This window comes from Arachis hypogaea, chromosome 13 (assembly GCF_003086295.3).
Source record: "Arachis hypogaea cultivar Tifrunner chromosome 13, arahy.Tifrunner.gnm2.J5K5, whole genome shotgun sequence".
Lineage (NCBI taxonomy): Eukaryota > Viridiplantae > Streptophyta > Magnoliopsida > Fabales > Fabaceae > Arachis > Arachis hypogaea.
Window position 1 is genome coordinate 79,973,202 of NC_092048.1, and position 9,948 is coordinate 79,983,149.

A 9,948-nucleotide genomic window follows, 5' to 3' on the forward strand; every position below is an offset into this window, starting at 1 on the left:
GGGCATTCATCTCCTTGCATCATAGGCAAGTTAAACGCCAACCTCACATTTTCCAGACTAAAATCCAAGTATTTCCCCCGAACCATTGTAACATAGTTCTTTGGATCCGGGTTCTTACTTTGATCATGGTTCTTGGTGATCCATGCATTGGCATAGAACTCTTGAACCATTAGGATGCCGACTTGTTGGATGGGATTTGTTAGAACTTCCCAACCTCTTCTTTGAACTTTATGTCGGATCTCCGGATACTCATTTCTTTTGAGTTTGAAAGGGACCTCGGGGATCACCTTCTTCTTGGCCACAACATCATAGAAGTGGTCTTGATGAGCTTTGGAGATGAATCTTTCCATCTCCTATGACTCGGAGGTGGAAGTTTTTGTCTTTCCTTTCATTTTTCTAGAGGATTCTCCGGTCTTAGGTGCCATCAATGGTAATGGAAAAACAAAAAGCTTATGCTTTTACCACACCAAACTTAGAATATTGCTCGCCCTCGAGCAAGAGAAGAAAGAATAATATGAAGAAGAAGAAGAAAATATGGAGAAGAGGGGGAAGGTGTGTTTCGGCCAAGAAGAGAAGAGAGGGTTGTGTTGTGTGAAAATGAGGAAGAATGGAGGGCTATATATAGGGAAGGGAGGGGGGTTTAAGTTTCGGCCATATGGGTGGGTTTGGGCGGGAAATTGATTTGAATTTTGAAGGTAGGTGGAGTTTATTGGGTAGGTTTATGGGGAAGAGTGGGTGGATGTGAATGGTGAAGGGTTAATAGGGAAGAGTGTTTATTAGGAATAGAGGATGATTGAGAAGAGAGAAGAGAGTGAGTGGAGGTAGGTGGGGATCCTGTGGGGTCCACAGATCCTGAGATGATTCCGTGGGGTCCACAGATCCTGAGGTGTTCAAGGATTTACAACCTTGCACCAAATTAGGCATGTAAAATGCCCTTGCACACAACTCTGGGCGTTCAGCGCCAGGTTGGTGCCCATTTTGGGCGTTCAACACCCATTTGTTGCCCATTTCTGGCGTTGAACGCCAGAACCATGCTTGTTCTGGGCGTTCAGCGCCAGCTCCTCTCCAGGGTGCAATTCTGGCGTTCAGCGCCCAGATGATGCCCATTTTGGGCGTTCAGCGCCCAGATACTGCCCATTTTGGGCGTTTAGCGCCAGAACCATGCTCTGTTCTGGCGTTGAACGCCAGGCAGGTGCTTCCTCCAGGGTGTGATTTTTCTTCTGCTGTTTTTAATTCTGTTTCTAAATTTTTCGTTTATTTTGTGACTCCACATGATCATGAACCTAAGAAAACATGAAAAATAAAAATAAAATTAGATAAATAAACATTGGGTTTCCTCCCAACAAGCGCTTCTTTAATGTCAATAGCTTGACAGTGGGCTCTCATGGAGCCTCACAGATTTGTAGAGCTTTGTTGAGACCGCCCAACACCAAACTTAGAGTTTGGATATGGGGGTTTGACACCAAACTTAGAGTTTGACTGTGGGGGCTTTGGTTGACTCTGCTTTGAGAGAAGCTTTTTCTGCTTCCTCTCCATGGATGCAAAGAGAGATCCTTAAGTTGTAAACACAAGGTTGTCCTTATTTAATTGCAGGATCAATTCTCCTCTGTCCACATCAATCACAGCACTTGTTGTGGCTAGGAAAGGTCTTCCTAGGATGATGGATTCATCCTCTTCCTTTCCAGTATCCAGGACTATGAAATCAGCAGGGATGTAAAGGCCTTCAACCTTTACTAACACGTCCTCTACTTGTCCATAAGCCTGTTTTCTTGAATTGTCTGCCATCTCTAATGAGATTTTAGCAGCTTGCACCCCATATATTCCCAGTTTCTCTATTACAGAGAGGGGCATGAGGTTTATTCCTGAACCAAGATCACACAGAGCCTTAAAGATCATGGTGCCTATGGTACAAGGTATTATGAACTTTTCAGGATCCTGTCTCTTCTGAGGCAATGTCAGTTGATCCAGATCACTTAGTTCATTGGTGAACAAGGGAGGTTCATCTTCCCAAGTTTCAATACCAAATAATTTGGCATTTAGCTTCATGATTGCACCAAGGAACTTGGCAGCTTGCTCTTCAGTAACATCCTCATTCTCTTCAGAGGAGGAATATTCATCCGAGCTCATGAATGGCACAAGGAGATTCAATGGAATCTCTATGGTCTCTAGATGAGTCTCAGATTCCTTTGGTTCCTCAGAGGGAAGCTCCTTATTGATCACTGGACGTCCCAGGAGGTCTTCTTCCTTGGGATTCACGTCCTTCTCCTCTCTTGTGGGTTCGGCCATGGTAATTAATTCAATGGCCTTGCACTCTCCTTTTGGATTCTCTTCTGTATTGCTTAGGAGAGTACTAGGAGGGATTTTAGTGATCCTTTTACTCAGCTGGCCCACTTGTGCTTCCAAATTTCTAATGGAAGACCTTGTTTCATTCATGAAACTCACAGTGGCCTTAGATAGATCAGAGACTAAATTTGCTAAGTTAGATGGATTCTTCTCAGAAATCTCTGTCTGTTGCTGAGTGGATGATGGAAAAGGCTTGCTATTGCTAAACCTGTTTCTTCCACCATTATTAAAGCCTTGTTGAGGCTTTTGATCCTTCCATGAGAGATTTGGGTGATTTCTCCATGATGGATTGTAGGTGTTTCCATATGGTTCACCCATGTATTTTAACTCTGCTATTGCAGGGTTCTCAGGATCATAAGCTTCTTCCTCAGAAGATGCCTTTTGAGTACTGTTGGATGCAGCTTACATTCCATTCAGACTCTGAGAACTCATATTGACTTGCTGAGTCAATATTTTATTCTGAGCCAATATGGCATTCAGAGTATCAATTTCAAGAACTCCCTTCTTCATAGGCGTCCCATTACTCACAGGATTCCTCTCAGAAGTGTACATAAACTGGTTATTAGCAACCATGTCAATGAGTTCTTGAGCTTCTGCAGGCGTTTTCTTTAGGTGAATGGATCCACCTGCAGAAGTATCCAATGACATCTTTGGTAGCTCAGATAAACCATCATAGAATATATCCAGGATGGTCCATTCTGAAAGCATGTCAGAAGGACACTTTTTGGTCAGCTGCTTGTATCTTTCCCAAGCTTCATAGAAGGATTCACCTTCTTTCTGTCTGAAGGTTTGAACATCCACTCTAAGCTTGCTAAGCTTTTGAGGAGGAAAGAACTTGGCTAAGAAAGCCGTGACCAGCTTGTCCCAAGAGTTCAGGCTATCTCTGGGTTGAGAATCCAACCACACTCTAGCTCTGTCTCTTACAGCAAAAGGGAAAAGCATGAGCCTGTAGACTTCAGGATCTACTCCATTAGTCTTAACAGTATCACATATCTGCAAGAATTCAGTTAAGAACTGAAAAGGATCTTTAGATGGAAGTCCATGAAACTTGCAGTTCTGCTGCATCAGAGAAACTAGCTGAGGTTTCAGCTCAAAGTTGTTTGCTCCAATGGCAGGAATGGAGATGCTTCTTCCATGTAAATTGGAATTAGGTGCAGTAAAGTCACCAAGCATCCTCCTTGCATTATTATTATTTTCGGCTGCCATCTCATCTTCCAGTTCGAAAATTTCTGAAAGGTTATCTCTGGATTGTTGTAATTTAGCTTCTCTTAGTTTCCTCTTCAGAGTCCTTTCAGGTTCTGGATCTGCTTCAACAAGAATATTCTTGTCCTTGCTCCTGCTCATATGACAAAGAAGAGGGCACAGAAAAAATAATAATAATAATAATAATAATAGGGATCCTTTATACCACAGTATAGAAGTCCCTGTGTGAGTGGAAGAAAGGAAGGGGACAAAGAATGTAATGTAAGGAAAGAAACACAAGGGTGAGGAGAGCAGAGATGTGAGATGAAGAGGAGTGTTAGTAGATGAATAAATAAATAGAATGAGATAAGAGAGAAAGGGAATTTTCGAAAATAATTTTTGAAAAAGAGTTAGTGATTTTCGAAAATAGTTTTTGAAAAAGGTTAGTAATTTTCGAAAATTAAAATAAAAAAAATTAAAATAATTAGTTAATTAAAAAGAATTTTCGAAAAAGAGGGAAGATATTTTCAAAAATTAGAGAGAGAGAGAGTTAGTTAGGTAGTTTTGAAAAAGATAAGAAACAAACAAAAAGTTAGTTAGTTAGTTGAAACAAATTTGAAAATCAATTTTGAAAAGATAAGAAGATAAGAAGTTAGAAAAGATATTTTAAAATCAAATTTTGAAAATGATAAGGTAAGAAGATATTTTTGAAGAGATATGATTGAAATTAGTTTTGAAAAAGATTTGATTTTAAAAATCACAATTAATGACTTGATTCACAAGAAATCACAAGATATGATTCTAGAACTCAAAGTTTGAATCTTTCTTAACAAGTAAGTAACAAACTTGAATTTTTGAATCAAAACATTAGTTGATGATGTTATTTTCGAAAATTATGATATAAAATTAAGAAAAAGAATTTTGAAAAATATTTTTGTAATTTTCGAAGATAACTAAGAAAAATGAAAAAGATTTGATTTTTGAAAAAGATTTTGAAAAAGAGAGGATTTTTAAATTGAAAATTTGATTTGACTCATAAAAACAACTAGATTTTCAAAAATTTTTGAAAAAGTCAAATCTAATTTTCGAAATTTTGAGAGAGAAAAAGGGAAAGATATTTTTTTGATTTTTGAATTTTTAATGATGAGGGAGAAAAAACATGAAAATGATGCAATGCATGAAAATTTTGGATCAAAACAATGAATGCATGCAAGAATGTTATGAATGTCAAGATGAACACCAAGAACACTTTGAATGTCAAGATGAACACCAAGAACATATTTTTGAAAAATTTTTAATGCAAAGAAAACATGCAAGACACCAAACTTAGAAATCTTTAATGCTTAGGCACTAAGAATTCAAGAATGCATATGAAAAACAAGAAAAGACACAAAACATGAACACATCAAGATCAAACAAGAAGACTTACCAAGAACAACTTGAAGATCATGAAGAACACTATGAATGCATGAATTTTTCGAAAAATGCAAGATGAATATGCAATTGACACCAAACTTTAAATCTGACTCAAGACTCAAACAAGAAATACAAAATATTGTTTTTTATTTTTATGATTTTATGATTTTTTTGTATTTTCTTTTAATTTTTTTCGAAAATCATTTTGAAAAAGAAAAATAAGGATTCCAAAATTTTTAATATGAATTCCAGAAATCTTATGCTCTTTAGTCTAAAGCTCCAATCAAAGGGTCAGGCATGGCTTAATAGCCAGCCAAGCTTTAGTAGAACTTTACATTCAGCAGCCAATTTGCTAAGAAAGATAAAGAAGCTCTTCTCTTGAGTCCAAAAGAATTGAGACATGGCTTTACAGCCAGCCAGGCTTTAACATGCTTCATGAAACACTAGAATTCATTCTTAAAAATTCTGAAGAAAAATATATTTTTGAAAACAATTTTTTTATTTTTTTCGAAAACAGATGAGAAAATTTTTTGAAAGATTTTTGAAAATTTTTTGAAAAGAAAACAAAAAGAAAATTACCTAATCTGAGCAATAAGATGAACCGTCAGTTGTCCAAACTCGAACAATCCCCGGCAACGGCGCCAAAAACTTGGTATGCGAAATTGTTACTCAGGTTGTGAATTACTGTTCGAAATTGATTCCCTGGCAATGGCACCAAAAACGGATGCACAGAACCATGGTCTGAACATATCTTCACAACTTCGCATAACTAACCAGCAAGTGCACTGGGTCGTCCAAGTAATAAACCTTACGTGAGTAAGGGTCGATCCCATGGAGATTGTTGGTATGAAGCAAGCTATGGTCACCTTGTAAATCTCAGTCAGGCGGATATAAAATAGTTATGGAGTTTTCGAAATTAATACTAAAATAAGGATAGAAATACTTATGTAAATCATTGGTGAGAATTTCAGATAAGCGTATGGAGATGCATTCATTCCTCTGAACCTCTGCTTTCCTGCTGTCTTCATCTAATCCGTCTTACTCCTTTCTATGGCTGGCTTTGTGTAAGGATGTCACCGGTGCCAATGGCTACTTTCAATCCTCTCGGAAAAATGGTCCAAATGCTCTGTCATAGCACGACTAATCGTCTGGAGGCATCACCCTTGTCTTGGTTGCATCCTATTCCTCTCTGTGAAAATGGTCCGATGCGCTGTCACTGCATGGCTAATCATCTTGGAGGTTCTCGATCATACTGGAATAGAATTTACTATCCTTTTGCGTCTGTCACTACGCCCAGCACTCGCGAGTTTGGAGTTCGTCACAGTCATTCAATCCCAGAGTCCTACTCGGAATACCACGAACAAGGTTTAGACTTTCCGGACTCTCATGAATGCCGCCATCAATCTAGCTTATACCACGAAGATTCTGATTAAGAGATCTAAGAGATACTCATTCAATCTAATGTAGAACGGAAGTGGTTGTCAGGCACGCGTTCATAGGGAAAGATGATGATTGTCACGTTCATCACATTCAGGTTGAAGTTCGAATGAATATCTTAGAAGCGAAATAAGATGAATTGAATAGAAAATAGTAGTACTTTGCATTAATCTTTGAGGAACAGCAGAGCTCCACACCTTAATCTATGGAGTGCAGAAACTCTACCGTTGAAAATACTTAAGTAATGAAGGTCCAGGCATGGCCGAATGGCCAGCCCCCAAACGTGATCAATAGATCAAAATATAATCCAAAGATGATTCCAAAGATGATTCCAAAGATGATAAATATAACAGTAAAAAGTCCTATTTATACTAAACTAGTTACTAGGGTTTACAGAAATAAGTAATTGATGCATAAATCCACTTCCGGGACCCACTTGGTGTGTGCTTGGGCTGAGCTTGAAGTCTACACGTGGAGAGGTCATTCTTGGAGTTGAACGCCAGCTTTTATGCCATTTTGGGCGTTGAACTCCACTTTGCAACTTGCTTCTGGCGCTGGACGCCAGAATTCGGCAGAGAGCTGGCGTTGAACGCCAGTTTCTGTCATCTAAACTCGGCCAAAGTATGGACTATTATACATTGCTGGAAAGCCCTGGATGTCTACTTTCCAACGCAATTGGAGGCGCGCCATTTTGAGTTCTGTAGCTCCAGAAAATCTACTTTGAGTGCAGGGAGGTCAGAATCCAATAGCATCAGCAGTCCTTCTTCAACCTCTGAATCTGATTTTTACTCAAGTCCCTCAATTTCAGCCAGAAAATACCTGAAATTACAAAAAACACACAAACTCATAGTAAAGTCCAGAAATGTGAATGTAACATAAAAACTAATGAAAACATCCCTAAAAGTAACTAGATTCTACTAAAAACATACTAAAAACAATGCCAAAAAGCGTATAAATTATCCGCTCATCAAATACTATACTTGAGACACACCCCATGAGACTAAATAAATAAGAAGATCCTAATAAGAAAAAGGGAAAGAACAATCAAAGTTGAGGAATAAAAGAAAAAGACTAAGCAATAAGGCTAGGCACCAATGGTTTTAAATCTTGAAGCATGTGTCTGTGGTGTTCCTGTGTGAGGGATCTAATTGGATGAATAAGCTCTTAGGGGTGCCTTATCACTTGGTAACTTGGGTTAACTAACTAGAGATTATCAGCTGAAAGTCCACTATCAAGAGTAACCCTCACCACAGAACATTTAGTAACCGAAAGAGGTGCTGGACACCAAGTCCTCAAGAAAAGAAAATGAATAAACTATATGCCTGTGGTGTGTATGTATGGGGGAGAGACTTGAGGGAGTAAGTCCTTAGGGGTGTCTCAACACCTAGCACCTTGAACCAACTGGTTCGGGAGTGTTGGCTGAAAGCTTATCTTAAAGAGTTGCCCCCTTACAGAACACTTAGCCTGAAGAACACCAATAAGCCCTGAAATGACAATAAAAGGATCAATGAATAAAAGTCTCATGGGATGTAAGCAAAGTGAGTATTGTAGGGCATGATAAAGGTCTGAAAGCCAGGAATGAACCTAAGTTGCTATGCATGAAACCACCATAAAATCAGTGACATGACTTCCACAAGAATGACTCATTTCTCTTGGCATTTCATTCATCATTCTCTTGTTCTAGTACTTGCTTAGGGACAAGCAAGCTTTAAGTTTGGTGTTGTGATGCCAGGGCATTTTGGCCAGTTTCACTGACCTTTTCTTTACTGTTTTTAGGGTAGTTTCATGCATTTTCTTAGGAAATAAGCTAGTTTTGGGTAGATATTCACTTACACCTGGATTCAAGCATACATTGTGCATTTTACATGATTTCATGAGGATTTTGAATGAGTTTAGTGACAAATTGTATGCTGCATTACCCATGACTTGGACTAGAACTTTGATGCACTCTATTGCCTGATTTCAGGACCAAAGGAAGCAAGGAATGGGAGGTGACTTGCAAAGTTAATGAGAAAAGTGACTGCCAATAACGCTCTCGAAGCCATCATTACCCACGTTAAGAGTCCACGTTAACTAAGTTAACGTGAACTCTAATGTGAAGAAGGAAATTTGAGCCAACGTTAGTGACACTTAACATTATCACTAACGTTGGCCAATGCTCATAAGTGGCCACGTTAGAGTCCACGTTAACTAAATTTGAGCCAACGTTAGTGACACTTAACATTATCACTAACGTTGGCCAATGCTCATAAGTGGCTACGTTAGAGTCCACGTTAACTTAGTTAACGTGGCCTCTAACGTTAAAAGTGGGAAAGGAAGCAAACGTTAGTGACATTCAACATTGTCACTAACGTTGGCCTAAGTGCACAATGCCACGTTAACTCCCACGTTAACTTGGTTAACGTGGAAGCTAACGTGAAGAGGCAAGGGTGGTCGACAACGTTAGTGACACCGAACATTGTCACTAACGTTGGAAGCAACCACACAACCCCAAGGAGCCACGTTGACTTCCACGTTAACTTAGTTAACGTGGAGGCTAACGTGAAAGAAGAAGGTGATGGCCAACGTTAGTGACACTCAACATTGTCACTAACGTTGGAAGGAGCCACACAAGCCACTATGAGCCACGTTAACTCCCACGTTAACTTAGTTAACGTGGAAGCTAACGTGGATGAGTAAAAGATGAGCCAACGTTAGTGACACTCAACATTGTCACTAACGTTGGGGATGGCTAAGCAATGCCATGTTAAAGAGCCACATTAACTAAGTTAACGTGGGCTCTAACGTGAGACATGGGGGCACATTGGAACGTTAGTGACAATGTTGAGTGTCACTAACGTTCTCGAAGGATGGCAAGCCCACGTTAAAGAGCCACGTTAACTAAGTTAACGTGGGCTCTAACGTAGGAGCAAGGGGGGCTTTTCAACGTTATTGGGAAAGTTAAGCCCCCAATAACGTGTGCGAAGGACCTAGAGGCAACGTTAGTGGCAACGTTTGTGCCACTAACGTTGAAGTTAACGTGGCTTTTACTTAGGAACGTTAGTGAGAAAGTTGATTGTCACTAACGTTCTCGAACTCATATTTTCACTAAATGTTAACACCCCTAACGCCATGAGCTAAAGTCTCTGCCCACTTCACACTTTCTCTCTGCAAGTAGAGCCAAGCCCAAATAAAGAAAAGAACTGCTTCAAACTCAAGATCTAAAGGCCCAAGACTTGAAGAGCCAACTAGAAGATGAGAAGAGTAGTACATATAGGAGTAGCTTTGAATTATTTTGGGAGTTCCAGGAGTTGGAAAATAGCATAGAACTACTTCCTGTATTTACTTTCTCTGCACTTCTAGTTTTCATTATGTATTCTCTATCTTTGTTTTCATTTTCCAGAGCTATGAACAACTAAACCCCTTTCATTGGGTTAGGGAGCTCTGTTGTAATTTGATGGATCAATACTAGTTTTCATTATTCTTCTTCTATCTTTTCTCTTGATTTTACTTGAAAGCTTTCGATCTTCATCCAATTGGATAGTGATCTTGGAAAAGAAACTATTCATACTTGGATCTCTTCTGAACCTT

General features: G+C 39.1%; 1 non-coding gene across 1 annotated transcript; it reads left to right on the forward strand.

Moving 5' to 3' along the window:
* Positions 1-3,045: 3,045 nt before the first annotated feature.
* On the forward strand, positions 3,046-3,153 carry LOC112739026 (small nucleolar RNA R71). Its single transcript, XR_003169968.1, has one exon. It is a non-coding gene; the product is annotated as a small nucleolar RNA R71 (small nucleolar RNA).
* The last annotated feature ends 6,795 nt before the right edge of the window (positions 3,154-9,948 follow it).